This window comes from Amblyomma maculatum, chromosome 7 (assembly GCF_055883805.1).
Source record: "Amblyomma maculatum isolate TAMU_Amacu chromosome 7, ASM5588380v1, whole genome shotgun sequence".
In the NCBI taxonomy this organism is placed as follows: Eukaryota; Metazoa; Arthropoda; class Arachnida; order Ixodida; family Ixodidae; genus Amblyomma; species Amblyomma maculatum.
The window spans coordinates 55,285,313-55,309,428 of NC_139350.1; the positions used below are offsets into that span (position 1 = coordinate 55,285,313).

The 24,116-nt window shown below is 46.2% G+C and overlaps 4 non-coding genes across 4 annotated transcripts; all 4 read right to left on the reverse strand.

Moving 5' to 3' along the window:
* Window positions 1-3,376: 3,376 nt before the first annotated feature.
* TRNAN-GUU (transfer RNA asparagine (anticodon GUU)) lies at window positions 3,377-3,450 on the reverse strand. Its single transcript has one exon. It is a non-coding gene; the product is annotated as a tRNA-Asn (tRNA).
* A 514-nt stretch (window positions 3,451-3,964) lies between these two features.
* Window positions 3,965-4,038, reverse strand: TRNAN-GUU (transfer RNA asparagine (anticodon GUU)). The gene has a single exon. It is a non-coding gene; the product is annotated as a tRNA-Asn (tRNA).
* A 515-nt stretch (window positions 4,039-4,553) lies between these two features.
* On the reverse strand, window positions 4,554-4,627 carry TRNAN-GUU (transfer RNA asparagine (anticodon GUU)). The gene has a single exon. It is a non-coding gene; the product is annotated as a tRNA-Asn (tRNA).
* A 514-nt stretch (window positions 4,628-5,141) lies between these two features.
* Window positions 5,142-5,215, reverse strand: TRNAN-GUU (transfer RNA asparagine (anticodon GUU)). Its single transcript has one exon. It is a non-coding gene; the product is annotated as a tRNA-Asn (tRNA).
* Window positions 5,216-24,116: the final 18,901 nt, after the last annotated feature.

Here is a 24,116-nt window from a genome sequence, read left to right on the forward strand (position 1 = left end):
CCAATTACTAAGCAATGGTCACTGAAGCTTACGGGCTTAACGTCATACTCTGTGCACAATGAAGCCAGTTCAACAGAGACATAAATGCGATCTAATCTGGCGTGGCTATCCCTTTGAAAATGCGTGTATTTAGGGTGTGCGTCGTAAGAGAACAAATAGCCAACGTCTTCGAGATTACACTCATTAATTAAAGAGTGCAGCAGCTGAGCACTCTTATCCCTCACTGGCAAATTTTTTGCGCGGTCCTGAGCGAAACAAACACAGTTGAAGTCTCCTATCAATATTACTACCTTGTCGCACCTAAGATGCATTTCGAGACTTTCGAAAAATGTTCTGCGCTCGCTCACCGCGTTCGGAGCATAAACACAGACAACACGATAACTATAATTTGAAAACGAAAAGTCAACAACAAGAAGGCGACCGCATTGGGAAGCCACAACGGAAGCAACGTTGATGCCTAAACTTTTACGAATAAATAAAACGCAGCCACCCGACGCGCCGACGGAATGGCAGACGCATACGTCATACAAAGAAGAAAAGGACGACGCCATACGATCAGTTAGCTCGTCGCTTTCAATCTTAGTTTCTTGGATAGCGATTAGGTCAAGGTCATTTTCAAGAATTAGGCATCGCAGCTGACTTTGTCGTCTTCTTGCTCCCAAACCCCGGACATTTAAAGATGCTAGACGAAGTGTTACATCGAGATTAACCGCCATGTTTAGTAACAAAAGCCCCGCTAATAAGAGTTCGTGGCGGGTAACAAAACACTAAACTCACAGTGCATAAAGCCTCCATGCAGCGTTCCCCAATCCAGTCTTTTGCAGGCGCCGTACAGATCACAGCCAGCACCGTCTTTACTGAGTCCACCTGGCCACACAGGCCAAAGGATTATGGAGGCGGTTTCACCGCCTGCCTTGACTCGGATGGGACGTTCGGGTTCGGCCGCGATTTGACGGCCGGCCGTCTCCTCCCGGTTGTTTTTGGTGGCGGCTCCCCGCTGCCACTGCCGTCCAGTTGCTCACTCTCGGTATCTTTCTGGTCACGCGGCCGCTTTCCGGGAAGTATACCGGCACCGACGCCAGCTGCTCCCTGAGTAACGTCCATTGCGGGTGCTTCGGCGCCCTCGATGTTCGATTCGTCGTCGTTCGTCGCGTTTTCCAACGCAGAATCCTCTTGGTCGGTAACTATTGGTTTGCTCGGTGGGCTAGCGTGAACACTAGGCTTCTGCGGCACAAGGACTTGAAGATTAGGCTGCAATACTTCCTTGTCCGCTGGTCCTTTTCCTGCTTGCGAAGTCTCCTCAGCGTCCGCCTCATCCATGTACAGCTCGAACGCTTCATCGCTTTTGCCGGGACCGGTGACGCTTGCGTATGTGCGAGTGCACTGACTCTCTTCGTGTCCGAACCGACGGCAAGAGCTGCATCGCGGAATGCGGCACTCACGCCGTATGTGACCTGTACCTTGGCAGCGCAGGCAAAGCGGGGCCCTGCCAGGCACTACCACTAGAGCCAATTCGCCACTGACGCTCACCTGATGCGGAAGGTCGTCGAGCTTGACACCTGGATTCAACTTGAGTGTCACAAGTCTTGTTGTTGAACCCTTATCCGACACGCCCTGTGCTCTCCACTTCTCCTTTGCAACATCTGTCACCCTCCCGAAAGCAGCAAAGGCGAGCCGCACGTCTTCGTCTGGTACACTGTGCAGCAACCAGTGTACCTTCATTCGGACGTCTCGGTTAGCAGGATCGATGACGAGACACCGAGCCACGGAGGCCGGGTAGAGGGGTGAGGAACCTTCTCTAACTTATAACAGAAGGAGGCAGCGTCAAGTGGCTAGAGTGTTTTCTGTTTTGTGAAGGATTATTTTTTATTTATTGCGCGAGAATACAGCTACCGACATTATGTGAGATGTATGTCATTCTCAATTAAGCAAACTTGCTTGTACTGTGCATGTGACAACTATTTAACTACAACCAGAGCCTAAAAATCCCGCCACTGGGACGACTCGAGACTTGAGCTTTTAGGTCAAGAGCCTAACACGCTAGCCGACTGCACCACAGAGCCCGGGTCGAGGGGTATGCCAAGAAGGAACCTTCTCTAGCTTATAACAGAATGAGGCAGCTTCAAATGGCTAGAGCGTTTCCTGTTTTGTGGAGCATTATTTTTTATTTAATGCGCGAGAATACCGCAACCAACATCATGTGCGATGTATGTCTTTCTCAATTAGGTAAATTTGCTTTTTCTCTTCAGTGACAACTACTACACAAAAGATAGAGATAAAAAAATGACGCCACCGGGAGGACTCGAAACTCCAACCTTTCGGTTAACAGCCGAACTCGCTAGCCGATTGCACCACAGAGGCCGGGTCGAGGGTCTTTTTTTCTTTTTTGACTGACTGTGTACTATCAGCGTTTTTATATTGAATGCATACCGCTGTGACTGCCGTTGCCCGCCCACAAGCGCTTGCGCTTCTGCGGGCACCCGCTATTTATTGCATGCATATTTCTCGCAATAAATTTCAAGTATGTATGTATGTATGTATGTATGTATGTATGTATGTATGTATGTATGTATGTATGTATGTATGTATGTATGTATGTATGTATGTATGTATGTATGTATGTATGTATGTATGTATGTATGTATGTATGTATGTATGTATGTATGTATGTATGTATGTATGTATGTATGTATGTATGTATGTATGTATGTATGTATGTATGTATGTATGCTTGTACTGTGCATGTGACAACTCGTAAACTACAACTCGAGCCTACAAATGCCGCCACTGGGACGACTCAAATCTCGAACTTTTCGGTCAAGAGCCTAACACGCTACCCGATTGCACCACAGAGCCCGGGTCGAGGGGTATGCCAAGAAGGAACCTTCTCTAGCTTATAACAAAATGAGGCAGCTTCAAATGGCCAGGGCGTTTCCAGTTTCGTGAAGCATTCTTTTTATTTCACGTGCGAGAATACAGCAAGAAAGCATTATGTGAGATGTATGTCTTTCTCAATTAAGCAAACTTTCTTTTGCTGGGCTGTGACAACTACTGCACTACAGCTAGAACCAAAAAATGCCGCCGCCGGGAGGACTCGAATATCCACCTTTAGGTTAACAGACGAACGAGCTAGCCGACTCCGCAACGGAGGCCGGGTCGAGGGGTATGCCATGAAAGAAGCTTCTCTATCTTATAACGGACTGAGGCAGCTTCAAGTGGCTAGAGCGTTTCCAGTTTTGTGGAGCACTATTTGTTATTTAATGCGCGAGAATACAGCAACCAACATTATGTGAGATGTATGTCTTTCTCAATTAAGCAAATTTGCTTGTGCCCTGCAGTGACAACTACTACACAATAGATAGAGCCAAAAAAATGACGCCCCCGGGAGGACTCGAACCTCCAACCTTCCGGTTAACAGCCGAACGCGCTAGCCGATTGCGCCATGGAGGCCGGATAGAGGGGTGAGGAACCTTCTCTAGCTTATAACAGAAGGAGCCAGCGTCAAGTGGCTAGAGTGTTTTCTGTTTTGTGAAGGATTATTTTTTATTTATTGCGCGAGAATACAGCTACCGACATTGTGTGAGATGTATGTCATTCTCAATTAAGCAAACTTGCTTGTACTGTGCATGTGACAACTATTTAACTACAACCAGAGCCTAAAAATGCCGCCACTGGGACGACTCGAAACTTGAGCTTTTAGGTCAAGAGCCTAACACGCTAGCCGACTGCACCACAGAGCCCGGGTCGAGGGGTATGCCAAGAAGGAACCTTCTCTAGCTTATAACAGAATGAGGCAGCTTCAAATGGCTAGAGCGTTTCCTGTTTTGTGGAGCATTATTTTTTATTTAATGCGCGAGAATACAGCAACCAACATTATGTGAGATGTGTGTCTTTCTCAGTTAAGCAAATTTGCTTGTGCTCTGCAGTGACAACTACTACACAATAGATAGAGCCAAAAAAATGACGCCACCGGGAGGACTCGAACCTCCAACCTTTCGGTTAACAGCCGAACGCGCTAGCCGATTGCGCCACGGAGGCCGGGTAGAGGGGCTGAGGAACCTTCTCTAACCTATAACAGAAGGAGGCAGCGTCAAGTGACTAGAGTGTTTTCTGTTTTGTGAAGGATTATTTTTTATTTGTTGCGCGAGAATACAGCTACCGACATTATGAGAGATGTATGTCATTCTCAATTAAGCAAACTTGCTTGTACTGTGCATGTGACAACTATTTAACTACAACCAGAGCCTAAAAATGCCGCCACTGGGACGACTCGAATCTTGAGCTTTCAGGTCAAGAGCCTAACACGCTAGCCGACTGCACCACAGAGCCCGGGTCGAGGGGTATGGCAAGAAGGAACCTTCTCTAGCTTATAACAGAATGAGGCAGCTTCAAATGGCTAGAACGTTTCCTGTTTTGTGGAGCATTATTTTTTATTTAATGCGCGAGAATACCGCAACCAACATCATGTGCGATGTATGTCTTTCTCAATTAGGTAAATTTGCTTTTGCTCTTCAGCGACAACTACTACACAAAAGATAGAGCCAAAAAAATGACGCCACCGGGAGGACTCGAACCTCCAACCTTTCGGTTAACAGCCGAACGCGCTAGCCGATTGCGCCACGGAGGCCGGGTAGAGGGGTGAGGAACCTTCTCTAACTTATAACAGAAGGAGGCAGCGTCAAGTGGCAAGAGTGTTTTCTGTTTTGTGAAGGATTATTTTTTATTTATTGCGCGAGAATACAGCTACCGACATTATGTGAGATGTATGTCATTCTCAATTAATCAAACTTGCTTGTACTGTGCATGTGACAACTATTTAACTACAACCAGAGCCTAAAAATGCCGCCACTGGGACGACTCGAAACTTGAGCTTTTAGGTCAAGAGCCTAACACGCTAGCCGACTGCACCAGAGAGCCTGGGTCGAGGGGTATGAATAGAAGGAACCTTCTCTAGCTTATAACAGAATGAGGCAGCTTCAAATGGCTAGAGCGTTTCCCGTTTTGTGGAGCATTATTTTTTATTTAATGCGCGAGAATACAGCAACCAACATTATGTGAGATGTATGTCTTTCTCAATTAAGCAAATTTGCTTGTGCTCTGCAGTAACAACTACTACACAATAGATAGAGCCAAAAAAATGACGCCACCGGGAGGACTCGAACCTCCAACCTTTCGGTTAACAGCCGAACGCGCTAGCCGATTGCGCCACGGAGGCCGGGTAGAGGGGTGAGGAACCTTCTCTTACCTATAACAGAAGGAGGCAGCGTCAAGTGACTAGAGTGTTTTCTGTTTTGTGAAGGATTATTTTTTATTTGTTACGCGAGAATACAGCTACCGACATTATGTGAGATGTATGTCATTCTCAATTAAGCAAACTTGCTTGTACTGTGCATGTGACAACTATTTAACTACAACCAGCGCCTAAAAATGCCGCCACTGGGACGACTCGAAACTTGAGCTTTTAGGTCAAGAGCCTAACACGCTAGCCGACTGCACCACAGAGCCCGGGTCGAGGGGTGTGCCAAGAAGGAGCCTTCTCTAGCTTATAACAGAATGAGGCAGCTTCAAATGGCTAGAACGTTTCCTGTTTTGTGGAGCATTATTTTTTATTTAATGCGCGAGAATACCGCAACCAACATCATGTGCGATGTATGTCTTTCTCAATTAGGTAAATTTGCTTTTGCTCTTCAGCGACAACTACGACACAAAAGATAGAGCCAAAAAAATGACGCCACCGGGAGAACTCGAACCTCCAACCTTTCGGTTAACAGCCGAACGCGTTAGCCGATTGTGCCACGGAGGCCGGGTAAGGGGTGAGGAACCTTCTCTAACTTATAACAGAAGGAGGCAGCGTCAAGTGGCTAGAGTGTTTTCTGTTTTGTGAAGGATTATTTTTTATTTATTGCGCGAGAATACAGCTACCGACATTATGCGAGATGTATGTCATACTCAATTAAGCAAACTTGCTTGTACTGTGCATGTGACAACTATTTAACTACAACCAGAGCCTAAAAATGCCGCCACTGGGACGACTCGAAACTTGAGCTTTTAGGTCACGAGCCTAACACGCTAGCCGACTGCACCACAGAGCCCGGGTCGAGGGGTATGCCAAGAAGGAACCTTCTCTAGCTTATAACAGAATGAGGCAGCTTCAAATGGCTAGAGCGTTTCCTGTTTTGTGGAGCATTATTTTTTATTTAATGCGCGAGAATACAGCAACCAACATTATGTGAGATATATGTCTTTCTCAATTAAGCAAATTTGCTTGTGCTCTGCAGTGACAACTACTACACAATAGATAGAGCCAAAAAAATGACGCCACCGGGAGGACTCGAAACTCCAACCTTTCGGTTAACAGCCGAACGCGCTAGCCGATTGCACCACAGAGGCCGGGGCGAGGGTCTTTTTTTCTTTTTTGACTGACTGTGTACCATCAGAGTTTTTATATTGAATGCATACCGCTGTGACTGCCGTTGCCCGCCCACAAGCGCTTGCGCTTCTGCAGGCACCCGCTATTTATTGCATGCATATTTCTCGCAATAAATTTCAAGTATGTATGTATGTATGTATGTATGTATGTATGTATGTATGTATGTATGTATGTATGTATGTATGTATGTATGTATGTATGTATGTATGTATGTATGTGTGTGTGTGTGTGTGTGTGTGTGTGTGTGTGTGTGTGTGTGTGTGTGTGTGTGTGTGTGTGTGTGTGTGTGTGTGTGTGTGTGTGTGTGTGTGTGTGTGTGTGTGTGTGTGTGTGTGTGTGTGTGTGTGTGTGTGTGTGTGTGTGTGTGTGTGTGTGTGTGTGTGTGTGTGTGTGTGTGTGTGTGTGTGTGTGTGTGTGTGTGTGTGTGTGTGTGTGTGTGTGTGTGTGTGTGTGTGTGTGTGTGTGTGTGTGTGCGTGTGTGTGTGTGTGTGTGTGTGTGTGTGTGTGTGTGTGTGTGTGTGTGTGTGTGTGTGTGTGTGTGTGTGTGTGTGTGTGTGTGTGTGTGTGTGTGTGTGTGTGTGTGTGTGTGTGTGTGTGTGTGTGTGTGTGTGTGTGTGTGTGTGTGTGTGTGTGTGTGTGTGTGTGTGTGTGTGTGTGTATGTATGTATGTATGTATGTATGTATGTATGTATGTATGTATGTATGTATGTATGTATGTATGTATGTATTTATGTATGTATGTATGCTTGTACTGCGCATGTGACAACTCCTAAACTACAACTAGAGCCTACAAATACCGCCACTGGGACGACTCAAATCTCGAACTTTTCGGTCAAGAGCCTAACACGCTACCCGATTGCACCACAGAGGCCGGGCCGAGGGGTATGCCAAGAAGGAACCTTCTCTAGCTTATAACAAAATGAGGCAGCTTCAAGTGGCTAGAGCGTTTCCTGTTTTGTGGAGCATTATTTTTTATTTAATGCGCGAGAATACCGCAACCAACATCATGTGAGATGTATGTTTTTTTCAATTAGGCAAATTTGTTTTGCTCTGCAGTGGCAACTACTACACAAAAGATAGAGCAAAAAAAAAGCCGCCACCGGGAGGACTCGAATAACCAACCTTTAGTTTAACAAACGAACGCTCTAGCCAATTGCGGCACGGAGGCCGGGTAGAGGGGTGAGGAACCTTCTCTAACTTATAACAGAAGGAGGCAGTGTCAAGTGGCTAGAGTGTTTCCTGTTTTGTGAAGGATTATTTTTTATTTAATGCAAGAGAATACAGCAACCAACATTATGTGAGATGTATGTCTTTCTCAATTAAGCAAACTTGCTTGTACTGTACATGTGACAACTATTTAACTACAACAAGAGCCTAAAAATGCCGCCACTGGGACGCCTCAAATCTCGAACTTTTCGGTCAAGAGCCTAACACGCTACCCGATTGCACCACAGAGCCCGCGTCGAGGGGTATGCCAAGAAGGAACCTTCTCTAGCTTATAACAAAACGAGGCAGCTTCAAATGGCCAGGGCGTTTCCAGTTTCGTGAAGCATTCTTTTTATTTCATGTGCGAGAATACAGCAACAAAGCATTATGTGAGATGTATGTCTTTCTCAATTAAGCAAACTTGCTTGTACTGTGCATGTGTCAACTACTAAACTACAACCAGAGCCTAAAAATGCCGAAACTGGGACGACTCGAATCTCGAACTTTTCGGTCAAGAGGCTAACACGCTAGCCGATTGCGCCACGTAGGCCGGGTCGAGCGGTATGCCAAGAAGTAAGCTTCTCTATCTTATAACAGACTGAGGCAGCTTCAAATAGCTAGGGCGTTTCCTGTTTCGTGAAGCATTCTTTTTTATTTCATGTGCGAGAATACAGCAACAAAGCATTACGTGAGATGTATGTCTTTCTGAAATAAGCAAACTTGCTTGTGCTGCGCAGTGACAACTACTGCACTACATACAGCTAGAGACAAAACATGCCGCCACCGGGAGGATTCGAATATCCAAGCTTTTGGTTAACAGACGAACGCAATATCCGATTGCGGCACGGAGGCCGGGTCGAGGGGTATGCCAAGAAGTAAGCTTCTGTATCTTATAATTGACTGAGGGAGCTTCAAATGGCTAGGGCGTTTTCTGTTTCGTGAATTTATTCTTTTTTGTTTCAGGTGCGAGAGTACAGCAACAAAGCATTACGTGAGATGTATGTCTTTCTGAATTAAGCAAACTTCCTTGTGCTGCGCAGTGACAACTACTGCACTACAGCTAGAGCCAAAAAATGCCGCCACCGCGAGGACTCGAATATCCACCTTTAGGTTAACAGATGAACGCGCTAGCCGATTGCGCAACGGAGGCCGGGTCGAGGGGTATGCCAAGAAGTAAGCTTCTCTATCTTACAACAGACTGAGGCAGCATCAAATGGCTAGGGCGTTTCCTGTTTCGTGAAGCATTCTTATTTGTTTCATGTGCGAGAATACAGCAACAAAGCATTATTTGAGATGTATGTCTTTCTCAATTAAGCAAACTTGCTTGTGCTGCGCAGTGACAACTACTGCACTACAGCTAGAGACAAAAAATGCCGCCACCGGGAGGATTCGAATATCCAAGCTTTTGGTTAACAGACGAACGCAATATCCGATTGCGGCACGGAGGCCGGGTCGAGGGGTATGCCAAGAAGTAAGCTTCTCTATCTTACAACAGACTGAGGCAGCATCAAATGGCTAGGGCGTTTCCTGTTTCGTGAAGCATTCTTATTTGTTTCATGTGCGAGAATACAGCAACAAAGCATTATTTGAGATGTATGTCTTTCTCAATTAAGCAAACTTGCTTGTGCTGCGCAGTGACAACTACTGCACTACAGCTAGAGACAAAAAATGCCGCCACCGGGAGGATTCGAATATCCAAGCTTTTGGTTAACAGACGAACGCAATATCCGATTGCGGCACGGAGGCCGGGTCGAGGGGTATGCCAAGAAGTAAGCTTCTCTATCTTACAACAGACTGAGGCAGCATTAAATGGCTAGGGCGTTTCCTGTTTCGTGAAGCATTCTTATTTGTTTCATGTGCGAGAATACAGCAACAAAGGTTTATGTAAGATGTATGTCTTTCTCAATTAAGCAAACTTGCTTGTGCTGCGCAGTGACAACTACTGCACTACAGCTAGAGCCAAAAAATGCCGCCACCGCGAGGACTCGAATATCCACCTTTAGGTTAACAGACGAACGCGCTAGCCGATTGCGCAACGGAGGCCGGGTCGAGGGGTATGCCAAGAAGTAAGCTTCTCTATCTTACAACAGACTGAGGCAGCATCAAATGGCTAGGGCGTTTTCTGTTTCGTGAAGCATTCTTATTTGTTTCATGTGCGAGAATACAGCAACAAAGCATTACGTGAGATGTATGTCTTTCTCAATTAAGCAAACTTGCTTGTGCTGCGCAGTGACAACTACTGCACTACAGCTAGAGCCAAATAATGCCGCCACGGGGAGGATTCGAATATCCAAGCTTTTGGTTAACAGACGAATGCAATATCCGATTGCGGCACGGAGGCCGGGTCGAGGGGTATGCCAAGAAGTAAGCTTCTCTATCTTACAACAGACTGAGGCAGCATCAAATGGCTAGGGCGTTTCCTGTTTCGTGAAGCATTCTTATTTGTTTCATGTGCGAGAATACAGCAACAAAGCATTACGTGAGATGTATGTCTTTCTCAATTAAGCAAACTTGCTTGTGCTGCGCAGTGACAACTACTGCACTACAGCTAGAGACAAAAAATGCCGCCACGGGGAGGATTCGAATATCCAAGCTTTTGGTTAACAGACGAATGCAATATCCGATTGCGGCACGGAGGCCGGGTCGAGGGGTATGCCAAGAAGTAAGCTTCTCTATCTTACAACAGACTGAGGCAGCATCAAATGGCTAGGGCGTTTTCTGTTTCGTGAAGCATTCTTATTTGTTTCATGTGCGAGAATACAGCAACAAAGCATTACGTGAGATGTATGTCTTTCTCAATTAAGCAAACTTGCTTGTGCTGCGCAGTGACAACTACTGCACTACAGCTAGAGCCAAATAATGCCGCCACGGGGAGGATTCGAATATCCAAGCTTTTGGTTAACAGACGAATGCAATATCCGATTGCGGCACGGAGGCCGGGTCGAGGGGTATGCCAAGAAGTAAGCTTCTCTATCTTACAACAGACTGAGGCAGCATCAAATGGCTAGGGCGTTTCCTGTTTCGTGAAGCATTCTTATTTGTTTCATGTGCGAGAATACAGCAACAAAGCATTACGTGAGATGTATGTCTTTCTCAATTAAGCAAACTTGCTTGTGCTGCGCAGTGACAACTACTGCACTACAGCTAGAGCCAAATAATGCCGCCACGGGGAGGATTCGAATATCCAAGCTTTTGGTTAACAGACGAATGCAATATCCGATTGCGGCACGGAGGCCGGGTCGAGGGGTATGCCAAGAAGTAAGCTTCTCTATCTTACAACAGACTGAGGCAGCATCAAATGGCTAGGGCGTTTCCTGTTTCGTGAAGCATTCTTATTTGTTTCATGTGCGAGAATACAGCAACAAAGCATTACGTGAGATGTATGTCTTTCTCAATTAAGCAAACTTGCTTGTGCTGCGCAGTGACAACTACTGCACTACAGCTAGAGCCAAATAATGCCGCCAGCGGGAGGATTCGAATATCCCAGCTTTTGGTTAACAGACGAACGCAATATCCGATTGCGGCACGGAGGCCGGGTCGAGGGGTATGCCAAGAAGTAAGCTTCTCTATCTTACAACAGACTGAGGCAGCATCAAATGGCTAGGGCGTTTCCTGTTTCGTGAAGCATTCTTATTTGTTTCATGTGCGAGAATACAGCAACAAAGCATTACGTGAGATGTATGTCTTTCTCAATTAAGCAAACTTGCTTGTGCTGCGCAGTGACAACTACTGCACTACAGCTAGAGCCAAATAATGCCGCCAGCGGGAGGATTCGAATATCCCAGCTTTTGGTTAACAGACGAACGCAATATCCGATTGCGGCACGGAGGCCGGGTCGAGGGGTATGCCAAGAAGTAAGCTTCTCTATCTTACAACAGACTGAGGCAGCATCAAATGGCTAGGGCGTTTTCTGTTTCGTGAAGCATTCTTATTTGTTTCATGTGCGAGAATACAGCAACAAAGCATTACGTGAGACGTATGTCTTTCTCAATTAAGCAAACTTGCTTGTGCTGCGCAGTGACAACTACTGCACTACAGCTAGAGCCAAATAATGCCGCCACGGGGAGGATTCGAATATCCAAGCTTTTGGTTAACAGACGAATGCAATATCCGATTGCGGCACGGAGGCCGGGTCGAGGGGTATGCCAAGAAGTAAGCTTCTCTATCTTACAACAGACTGAGGCAGCATCAAATGGCTAGGGCGTTTCCTGTTTCGTGAAGCATTCTTATTTGTTTCATGTGCGAGAATACAGCAACAAAGCATTACGTGAGATGTATGTCTTTCTCAATTAAGCAAACTTGCTTGTGCTGCGCAGTGACAACTACTGCACTACAGCTAGAGCCAAATAATGCCGCCAGCGGGAGGATTCGAATATCCCAGCTTTTGGTTAACAGACGAACGCAATATCCGATTGCGGCACGGAGGCCGGGTCGAGGGGTATGCCAAGAAGTAAGCTTCTCTATCTTACAACAGACTGAGGCAGCATCAAATGGCTAGGGCGTTTCCTGTTTCGTGAAGCATTCTTATTTGTTTCAAGTGCGAGAATACAGCAACAAAGCATTCCGTGAGATGTATGTCTTTCTCAATTAAGCAAACTTGCTTGTGCTGCGCAGTGACAACTACTGCACTATAGCTAGAGACAAAAAATGCCGCCACCGGGAGGATTCGAATATCCCAGCTTTTGGTTAACACACGAACGCAATATCCGATTGCGGCACGGAGGCCGGGTCGAGGGGTATGCCAAGAAGTAAGCTTCTCTATCTTACAACAGACTGAGGCAGCATCAAATGGCTAGGGCGTTTCCTGTTTCGTGAAGCATTCTTATTTGTTTCATGTGCGAGAATACAGCAACAAAGCATTACGTGAGATGTATGTCTTTCTCAATTAAGCAAACTTGCTTGTGCTGCGCAGTGACAACTACTGCACTACAGCTAGAGCCAAATAATGCCGCCAGCGGGAGGATTCGAATATCCCAGCTTTTGGTTAACAGACGAACGCAATATCCGATTGCGGCACGGAGGCCGGGTCGAGGGGTATGCCAAGAAGTAAGCTTCTCTATCTTACAACAGACTGAGGCAGCATCAAATGGCTAGGGCGTTTCCTGTTTCGTGAAGCATTCTTATTTGTTTCAAGTGCGAGAATACAGCAACAAAGCATTCCGTGAGATGTATGTCTTTCTCAATTAAGCAAACTTGCTTGTGCTGCGCAGTGACAACTACAGCACTACAGCTAGAGACAAAAAATGCCGCCACCGGGAGGATTCGAATATCCCAGCTTTTGGTTAACACACGAACGCAATATCCGATTGCGGCACGGAGGCCGGGTCGAGGGGTATGCCAAGAAGTAAGCTTCTCTATCTTACAACAGACTGAGGCAGCATCAAATGGCTAGGGCGTTTCCTGTTTCGTGAAGCATTCTTATTTGTTTCATGTGCGAGAATACAGCAACAAAGCTTTATGTAAGATGTATGTCTTTCTCAATTAAGCAAACTTGCTTGTGCTGCGCAGTGACAACTACTGCACTACCGCTAGAGCCAAAAAATGCCGCCACCGCGAGGACTCGAATATCCACCTTTAGGTTAACAGACGAACGCGCTAGCCGATTGCGCAACGGAGGCCGGGTCGAGGGGTATGCCAAGAAGTAAGCTTCTCTATCTTACAACAGACTGAGGCAGCATCAAATGGCTAGGGCGTTTCCTGTTTCGTGAAGCATTCTTATTTGTTTCATGTGCGAGAATACAGCAACAAAGCTTTATGTAAGATGTATGTCTTTCTCAATTAAGCAAACTTGCTTGTGCTGCGCAGTGACAACTACTGCACTACCGCTAGAGCCAAAAAATGCCGCCACCGCGAGGACTCGAATATCCACCTTTAGGTTAACAGACGAACGCGCTAGCCGATTGCGCAACGGAGGCCGGGTCGAGGGGTATGCCAAGAAGTAAGCTTCTCTATCTTACAACAGACTGAGGCAGCATCAAATGGCTAGGGCGTTTTCTGTTTCGTGAAGCATTCTTATTTGTTTCATGTGCGAGAATACAGCAACAAAGCATTACGTGAGATGTATGTCTTTCTCAATTAAGCAAACTTGCTTGTGCTGCGCAGTGACAACTACTGCACTACAGCTAGAGCCAAATAATGCCGCCACGGGGAGGATTCGAATATCCAAGCTTTTGGTTAGCAGACGAACGCAATATCCGATTGCGGCACGGAGGCCGGGTCGAGGGGTATGCCAAGAAGTAAGCTTCTCTATCTTACAACAGACTGAGGCAGCATCAAATGGCTAGGGCGTTTTCTGTTTCGTGAAGCATTCTTATTTGTTTCATGTGCGAGAATACAGCAACAAAGCATTCCGTGAGATGTATGTCTTTCTCAATTAAGCAAACTTGCTTGTGCTGCGCAGTGACAACTACTGCACTATAGCTAGAGACAAAAAATGCCGCCACCGGGAGGATTCGAATATCCCAGCTTTTGGTTAACAGACGAACGCAATATCCGATTGCGGCACGGAGGCCGGGTCGAGGGGTATGCCAAGAAGTAAGCTTCTCTATCTTACAACAGACTGAGGCAGCATCAAATGGCTAGGGCTTTTCCTGTTTCGTGAAGCATTCTTATTTGTTTCATGTGCGAGAATACAGCAACAAAGCTTTATGTAAGATGTATGTCTTTCTCAATTAAGCAAACTTGCTTGTGCTGCGCAGTGACAACTACTGCACTACAGCTAGAGCCAAAAAATGCCGCCACCGCGAGGACTCGAATATCCACCTTTAGGTTAACAGACGAACGCGCTAGCCGATTGCGCAACGGAGGCCGGGTCGAGGGGTATGCCAAGAAGTAAGCTTCTCTATCTTACAACAGACTGAGGCAGCATCAAATGGCTAGGGCGTTTTCTGTTTCGTGAAGCATTCTTATTTGTTTCATGTGCGAGAATACAGCAACAAAGCATTACGTGAGATGTATGTCTTTCTCAATTAAGCAAACTTGCTTGTGCTGCGCAGTGACAACTACTGCACTACAGCTAGAGCCAAATAATGCCGCCACGGGGAGGATTCGAATATCCAAGCTTTTGGTTAACAGACGAACGCAATATCCGATTGCGGCACGGAGGCCGGGTCGAGGGGTATGCCAAGAAGTAAGCTTCTCTATCTTACAACAGACTGAGGCAGCATCAAATGGCTAGGGCGTTTCCTGTTTCGTGAAGCATTCTTATTGGTTTCATGTGCGAGAATACAGCAACAAAGCATTACGTGAGATGTATGTCTTTCTCAATTAATCAAACTTGCTTGTGCTGCGCAGTGACAACTACTGCACTACAGCTAGAGCCAAATAATGCCGCCAGCGGGATGATTCGAATATCCCAGCTTTTGGTTAACAGACGAACGCAATATCCGATTGCGGCACGGAGGCCGGGTCGAGGGGTATGCCAGGAAGTAAGCTTCTCTATCTTACAACAGACTGAGGCAGCATCAAATGGCTAGGGCGTTTCCTGTTTCGTGAAGCATTCTTATTTGTTTCAAGTGCGAGAATACAGCAACAAAGCATTCCGTGAGATGTATGTCTTTCTCAATTAAGCAAACTTGCTTGTGCTGCGCAGTGACAACTACTGCACTATAGCTAGAGACAAAAAATGCCGCCACCGGGAGGATTCGAATATCCCAGCTTTTGGTTAACAGACGAACGCAATATCCGATTGCGGCACGGAGGCCGGGTCGAGGGGTATGCCAAGAAGTAAGCTTCTCTATCTTACAACAGACTGAGGCAGCATCAAATGGCTAGGGCGTTTCCTGTTTCGTGAAGCATTCCTATTTGTTTCATGCGCGAAAACAGCAACAAAGCATTACGTGAGATGTATGTCTTTCTCAATTAAGCAAACTTGCTTGTGCTGCGCAGTGACAACTACTGCACTACAGCTAGAGACAAAAAATGCCGCCACCGGGAGGATTCGAATATCCAAGCTTTTGGTTAACAGACGAACGCAATATCCGATTGCGGCACGGAGGCCGGGTCGAGGGGTATGCCAAGAAGTAACCTTCTCTATCTTACAACAGACTGAGGCAGCATCAAATGGCTAGGGCGTTTCCTGTTTCGTGAAGCATTCCTATTTGTTTCATGTGCGAGAATACAGCAACAAAGCATTACGTGAGATGTATGTCTTTCTCAATTAAGCAAACTTGCTTGTGCTGCGCAGTGACAACTACTGCACTACAGCTAGAGACAAAAAATGCCGCCACCGGGAGGATTCGAATATCCCAGCTTTTGGTTAACAGACGAACGCAATATCCGATTGCGGCACGGAGGCCGGGTCGAGGGGTATGCCAAGAAGTAAGCTTCTCTATCTTACAACAGACTGAGGCAGCATCAAATGGCTAGGGCGTTTCCTGTTTCGTGAAGCATTCCTATTTGTTTCATGTGTCGAGAATACAGCAACAAAGCATTACGTGAGATGTATGTCTTTCTCAATTAAGCAAACTTGCTTGTGCTGCGCAGTGACAACTACTGCACTACAGCTAGAGACAAAAAATGCCGCCACCGGGAGGATTCGAATATCCCAGCTTTTGGTTAACAGACGAACGCAATATCCGATTGCGCATGGAGGCCGGGTCGAGGGGTATGCCAAGAAGTAAGCTTCTCTATCTTACAACAGACTGAGGCAGCATCAAATGGCTAGGGCGTTTCCTGTTTCGTGAAGCATTCCTATTTGTTTCATGTGCGAGAATACAGCAACAAAGCATTACGTGAGATGTATGTCTTTCTCAATTAAGCAAACTTGCTTGTGCTGCGCAGTGACAACTACTGCACTACAGCTAGAGACAAAAAATGCCGCCACCGGGAAGATTCGAATATCCAAGCTTTTGGTTAACAGACGAACGCAATATCCGATTGCGGCACGGAGGCCGGGTCGAGGGGTATGCCAAGAAGTAAGCTTCTCTATCTTACAACAGACTGAGGCAGCATCAAATGGCTAGGGCGTTTCCTGTTTCGTGAAGCATTCCTATTTGTTTCATGTGCGAGAATACAGCAACAAAGCATTACGTGAGATGTATGTCTTTCTCAATTAAGCAAACTTGCTTGTGCTGCGCAGTGACAACTACTGCACTACAGCTAGAGACAAAAAATGCCGCCACCGGGAGGATTCGAATATCCCAGCTTTTGGTTAACAGACGAACGCAATATCCGATTGCGGCACGGAGGCCGGGTCGAGGGGTATGCCAAGAAGTAAGCTTCTCTATCTTACAACAGACTGAGGCAGCATCAAATGGCTAGGGCGTTTCCTGTTTCGTGAAGCATTCCTATTTGTTTCATGTGTCGAGAATACAGCAACAAAGCATTACGTGAGATGTATGTCTTTCTCAATTAAGCAAACTTGCTTGTGCTGCGCAGTGACAACTACTGCACTACAGCTAGAGCCAAATAATGCCGCCAGCGGGAGGATTCGAATATCCCAGCTTTTGGTTAACAGACGAACGCAATATCCGATTGCGGCACGGAGGCCGGGTCGAGGGGTATGCCAAGAAGTAAGCTTCTCTATCTTACAACAGACTGAGGCAGCATCAAATGGCTAGGGCGTTTCCTGTTTCGTGAAGCATTCCTATTTGTTTCATGTGCGAGAATACAGCAACAAAGCATTACGTGAGATGTATGTCTTTCTCAATTAAGCAAACTTGCTTGTGCTGCGCAGTGACAACTACTGCACTACAGCTAGAGACAAAAAATGCCGCCACCGGGAAGATTCGAATATCCAAGCTTTTGGTTAACAGACGAACGCAATATCCGATTGCGGCACGGAGGCCGGGTCGAGGGGTATGCCAAGAAGTAAGCTTCTCTATCTTACAACAGACTGAGGCAGCATCAAATGGCTAGGGCGTTTCCTGTTTCGTGAAGCATTCCTATTTGTTTCATGTGCGAGAATACAGCAACAAAGCATTACGTGAGATGTATGTCTTTCTCAATTAAGCAAACTTGCTTGTGCTGCGCAGTGACAACTACTGCACTACAGCTAGAGACAAAAAATGCCGCCACCGGGAAGATTCGAATATCCAAGCTTTTGGTTAACAGACGAACGCAATATCCGATTGCGGCACGGAGGCCGGGTCGAGGGGTATGCCAAGAAGTAAGCTTCTCTATCTTACAACAGACTGAGGCAGCATCAAATGGCTAGGGCGTTTCCTGTTTCGTGAAGCATTCCTATTTGTTTCATGTGCGAGAATACAGCAACAAAGCATTACGTGAGATGTATGTCTTTCTCAATTAAGCAAACTTGCTTGTGCTGCGCAGTGACAACTACTGCACTATAGCTAGAGACAAAAAATGCCGCCACCGGGAGGATTCGAATATCCAAGCTTTCGGTTAACAGACGAACGCAATATCCGATTGCGGCACGGAGGCCGGGTCGAGGGGTATGCCAAGAAGTAAGCTTCTCTATCTTACAACAGACTGAGGCAGCATCAAATGGCTAGGGCGTTTCCTGTTTCGTGAAGCATTCTTATTTGTTTCATGTGCGAGAATACAGCAACAAAGCATTACGTGAGATGTATGTCTTTCTCAATTAAGCAAACTTGCTTGTGCTGCGCAGTGACAACTACTGCACTACAGCTAGAGCCAAATAATGCCGCCACGGGGAGGATTCGAATATCCAAGCTTTTGGTTAACAGACGAACGCAATATCCGATTGCGCAACGGAGGCCGGGTCGAGGGGTATGCCAAGAAGTAAGCTTCTCTATCTTACAACAGACAGAGGCAGCATCAAATGGCTAGGGCGTTTCCTGTTTCGTGAAGCATTCTTATTTGTTTCATGTGCGAGAATACAGCAACAAAGCATTACGTGAGATGTATGTCTTTCTCAATTAAGCAAACTTGCTTGTGCTGCGCAGTGACAACTACTGCACTACAGCTAGAGCCAAATAATGCCGCCAGCGGGAGGATTCGAATATCCCAGCTTTTGGTTAACAGACGAACGCAATATCCGATTGCGGCACGGAGGCCGGGTCGAGGGGTATGCCAAGAAGTAAGCTTCTCTATCTTACAACAGACAGAGGCAGCATCAAATGGCTAGGGCGTTTCCTGTTTCGTGAAGCATTCTTATTTGTTTCATGTGCGAGAATACAGCAACAAAGCATTACGTGAGATGTATGTCTTTCTCAATTAAGCAAACTTGCTTGTGCTGCGCAGTGACAACTACAGCACTACAGCTAGAGACAAAAAATGCCGCCACCGGGAGGATTCGAATATCCAAGCTTTTGGTTAACAGACGAACGCAATATCCGATTGCGGCACGGAGGCCGGGTCGAGGGGTATGCCAAGAAGTAAGCTTCTCTATCTTACAACAGACAGAGGCAGCATCAAATGGCTAGGGCGTTTCCTGTTTCGTGAAGCATTCTTATTTGTTTCATGTGCGAGAATACAGCAACAAAGCATTACGTGAGATGTATGTCTTTCTCAATTAAGCAAACTTGCTTGTGCTGCGCAGTGACAACTACAGCACTACAGCTAGAGACAAAAAATGCCGCCACCGGGAGGATTCGAATATCCAAGCTTTTGGTTAACAGACGAACGCAATATCCGATTGCGGCACGGAGGCCGGGTCGAGGGGTATGCCAAGAAGTAAGCTTCTCTATCTTACAACAGACAGAGGCAGCATCAAATGGCTAGGGCGTTTCCTGTTTCGTGAAGCATTCTTATTTGTTTCATGTGCGAGAATACAGCAACAAAGCATTACGTGAGATGTATGTCTTTCTCAATTAAGCAAACTTGCTTGTGCTGCGCAGTGACAACTACAGCACTACAGCTAGAGACAAAAAATGCCGCCACCGGGAGGATTCGAATATCCAAGCTTTTGGTTAACAGACGAACGCAATATCCGATTGCGGCACGGAGGCCGGGTCGAGGGGTATGCCAAGAAGTAAGCTTCTCTATCTTACAACAGACAGAGGCAGCATCAAATGGCTAGGGCGTTTCCTGTTTCGTGAAGCATTCTTATTTGTTTCATGTGCGAGAATACAGCAACAAAGCATTACGTGAGATGTATGTCTTTCTCAATTAAGCAAACTTGCTTGTGCTGCGCAGTGACAACTACAGCACTACAGCTAGAGACAAAAAATGCCGCCACCGGGAGGATTCGAATATCCAAGCTTTTGGTTAACAGACGAACGCAATATCCGATTGCGGCACGGAGGCCGGGTCGAGGGGTATGCCAAGAAGTAAGCTTCTCTATCTTACAACAGACTGAGGCAGCATCAAATGGCTAGGGCGTTTCCTGTTTCGTGAAGCATTCTTATTTGTTTCATGTGCGAGAATACAGCAACAAAGCATTACGTGAGATGTATGTCTTTCTCAATTAAGCAAACTTGCTTGTGCTGCGCAGTGACAACTACTGCACTACAGCTAGAGCCAAATAATGCCGCCAGCGGGAGGATTCGAATATCCCAGCTTTTGGTTAACAGACGAACGCAATATCCGATTGCGGCACGGAGGCCGGGTCGAGGGGTATGCCAAGAAGTAAGCTTCTCTATCTTACAACAGACTGAGGCAGCATCAAATGGCTAGGGCGTTTCCTGTTTCGTGAAGCATTCTTATTTGTTTCATGTGCGAGAATACAGCAACAAAGCATTACGTGAGATGTATGTCTTTCTCAATTAAGCAAACTTGCTTGTGCTGCGCAGTGACAACTACTGCACTACAGCTAGAGCCAAATAATGCCGCCAGCGGGAGGATTCGAATATCCCAGCTTTTGGTTAACAGACGAACGCAATATCCGATTGCGGCACGGAGGCCGGGTCGAGGGGTATGCCAAGAAGTAAGCTTCTCTATCTTACAACAGACTGAGGCAGCATCAAATGGCTAGGGCGTTTCCTGTTTCGTGAAGCATTCCTATTTGTTTCATGTGCGAGAATACAGCAACAAAGCATTACGTGAGATGTATGTCTTTCTCAATTAAGCAAACTTGCTTGTGCTGCGCAGTGACAACTACTGCACTACAGCTAGAGACAAAAAATGCCGCCACCGGGAGGATTCGAATATCCAAGCTTTTGGTTAACAGACGAACGCAATATCCGATTGCGGCACGGAGGCCGGGTCGAGGGGTATGCCAAGAAGTAAGCTTCTCTATCTTACAACAGACTGAGGCAGCATCAAATGGCTAGGGCGTTTCCTGTTTCGTGAAGCATTCCTATTTGTTTCATGTGCGAGAATACAGCAACAAAGCATTACGTGAGATGTATGTCTTTCTCAATTAAGCAAACTTGCTTGTGCTGCGCAGTGACAACTACTGCACTACAGCTAGAGACAAAAAATGCCGCCACCGGGAGGATTCGAATATCCCAGCTTTTGGTTAACAGACGAACGCAATATCCGATTGCGGCACGGAGGCCGGGTCGAGGGGTATGCCAAGAAGTAAGCTTCTCTATCTTACAACAGACTGAGGCAGCATCAAATGGCTAGGGCGTTTCCTGTTTCGTGAAGCATTCCTATTTGTTTCATGTGCGAGAATACAGCAACAAAGCATTACGTGAGATGTATGTCTTTCTCAATTAAGCAAACTTGCTTGTGCTGCGCAGTGACAACTACTGCACTACAGCTAGAGACAAAAAATGCCGCCACCGGGAGGATTCGAATATCCCAGCTTTTGGTTAACAGACGAACGCAATATCCGATTGCGGCACGGAGGCCGGGTCGAGGGGTATGCCAAGAAGTAAGCTTCTCTATCTTACAACAGACTGAGGCAGCATCAAATGGCTAGGGCGTTTCCTGTTTCGTGAAGCATTCTTATTTGTTTCATGTGCGAGAATACAGCAACAAAGCATTATTTGAGATGTATGTCTTTCTCTAATTAAGCAAACTTGCTTGTGCTGCGCAGTGACAACTACTGCACTACAGCTCGAGAGAAAAAATGCCGCCACCGGGAGGATTCGAATATCCAAGCTTTTGGTTAACAGACGAACGCAATATCCGATTGCGGCACGGAGGCCGGGTCGAGGGGTATGCCAAGAAGTAAGCTTCTCTATCTTACAACAGACTGAGGCAGCATCAAATGGCTAGGGCGTTTCCTGTTTCGTGAAGCATTCTTATTTGTTTCATGTGCGCGAATACAGCAACAAAGCTTTATGTAAGATGTATGTCTTTCTCAATTAAGCAAACTTGCTTGTGCTGCGCAGTGACAATACTGCACTACAGCTAGAGCCAAAAAATGCCGCCACCGCGAGGACTCGAATATCCACCTTTAGGTTAACAGACGAACGCGCTAGCCGATTGCGCTACGGAGGCCGGGTCGATGGGTATGCCAAGAAAGAAGCTTCTCTAGCTTATAACCGACGGAGGCAGCTTCAAATGGCTTGGGAGTTTTCTGTTTCGTGACGCATTCTTCTTTTATTTAATGCGCGAGAATACAACAACAAAGCATTATGTGAGATGTATGTCTTTCTCAAATAAGCAAACTTCTTTCGGCTGCGCAGTGACAACTACTGCACTACAGCTAGAGCCAAAAAATGCCGCCACCGGGAGGACTCGAATATCCACCTTTAGGTTAAAAGACGAACGTGCTAGCCGATCGCGGCACGGAGGCCGGGTCGAGAGTATGCCAAGAAGCTTCTGTATCTTATAACAGACTGAGGCAGCTTCAAATAGCTAGAGCGTTTCCTGTTTCGTGAAGCATTCTTTTTTTATTTCATGTGCGAGAATACGGCAACAAAGCATTATGTGACATGTATGTATTTCTCAATTAAGCAAACTTGCTTGCACTGTGCATGTGACCACTACTAAACTACAACTAGAGCCTAAAAATGCCGCAACATGGACGACTCGAATCTCGAACTTTTCGGTTAAGAGCCTAACACGCTAGCCGATTGCACCACAGAGGCCGGGTCGAGGGGTATGCCAAGAAGCATCATTCTCTAGCTTATAACAGAATGAGGCAGCTTCAACAGAGTACAGCGTTTCCTGTTTTGTGGAGCATTATTTTTTATTTAAATCGCGAGAATACAGCAAACAACCTTATGTGAGACGTATGTCTTTCTCAACTGAGCAAACTTGCTTCTGCTGCGCAGTGACAACTACTGCAATAAAGCTAGAGCCAAAAAATGCCGCCACCGGGAGGACTCGAATATCCACCTTTAGGTTAACAGACGAACGCGCAAGCCGATTGCAGCACGGAGGCCGGGTCGAGTGGTATGCCAAGAATTAAGCTTCTCTATCTTATAACCGACTGAGGCAGCTTCAAGTGGCTAGAGCGTTTCCTGTTTTATGGAGCATTAGTTTTTATTTAATCCGCGAGAATACAGCAACCAACATTATGTGAGATGTATGTCTTTCTCAATTAAGCAAACTTGCTTGTACTGTGCATGTGACAACTCCTAAACTACAACTAGAGCCTAAAAATGCCGAAACTGGGACGACTCGAATCTCGAACTTTTCGGTCAAGAGCCTAACACGCTAGCCGATTGCACCACAGAGGCCGGGCCGAGGGGTATTCCAAGAAGGAACGTTCTCTAGCTTATAACAAAATGAGGCAGCTTCAAGTGGCTAGAGCGTTTCCTGTTTTGTGGAGCATTATTTTTTATTTAATGCGCGAGAATACCGCAACCAACATCATGTGAGATGTATGTCTTTCTCAATTAGGCAAATTTGCTTTTGCTTTGCAGTGACAACTACTACACAAAAGATAGAGCAAAAAAATGCCGCAACCGGGAGGACTCGAATAACCAACGTTTAGGTTAACAAACGAACGCTCCAGCCAATTGCGGCACGGAGGCCGGGTAGAGGGGTGAGGAACCTTCTCTAATTATAACAGAAGGAGGCAGCTTCAAATGGCTAGGGCGTTTCCAGTTTCGTGAAGGATTATTTTTTATTTAATGCGTGAGAATACAGCAACCAACATTATGTGAGATGTATGTCTTTCTCAATTAAGCAAACTTGCTTGTACTGTGCATGTGACAACTATTTAACTACAACTAGAGCCTAAAAATGCCGCCACTGGGACGACTCGAATCTTGAGCTTTTAGGTCAAGAGCCTAACACGCTAGCCGACTGCACCACAGAGTCCGGGTCGAGGGGTAGGCCAAGAAGGAACGTTCTCTAGATTATAACAGAATGAGGCCGCTTCTAGTGGCTAGAGCGTTTCCGGTTTTCTGGAGCATTATTTTTTATTTAATGCGCGAGAATACAGCAACCAACATTATGTGAGATGTATGTCTTTCTCAATTAGGCAAATTTGATTGTGCTCTGCAGTGACAACTACTACACAATAGATACAGCAAAAAAAAATGACGCCATCGGGAGGACTCGAACCTCCAACCTTTCGGTTAACAGCCGAACGCGCTAGCCGATTGCGCCACGGAGGCCGGGCAGAGGGGTGAGTAACCTTCTCTAACTTATAACAGAAGGAGGCGGCGTCAAGTGGCTAGAGCGTTTTCTGTTTTGTGAAGGATTATTTTTTATTTATTGCGCGAGAATACAGCTACCAACATTATGTGAGATGTATGTCTTTCTCAAT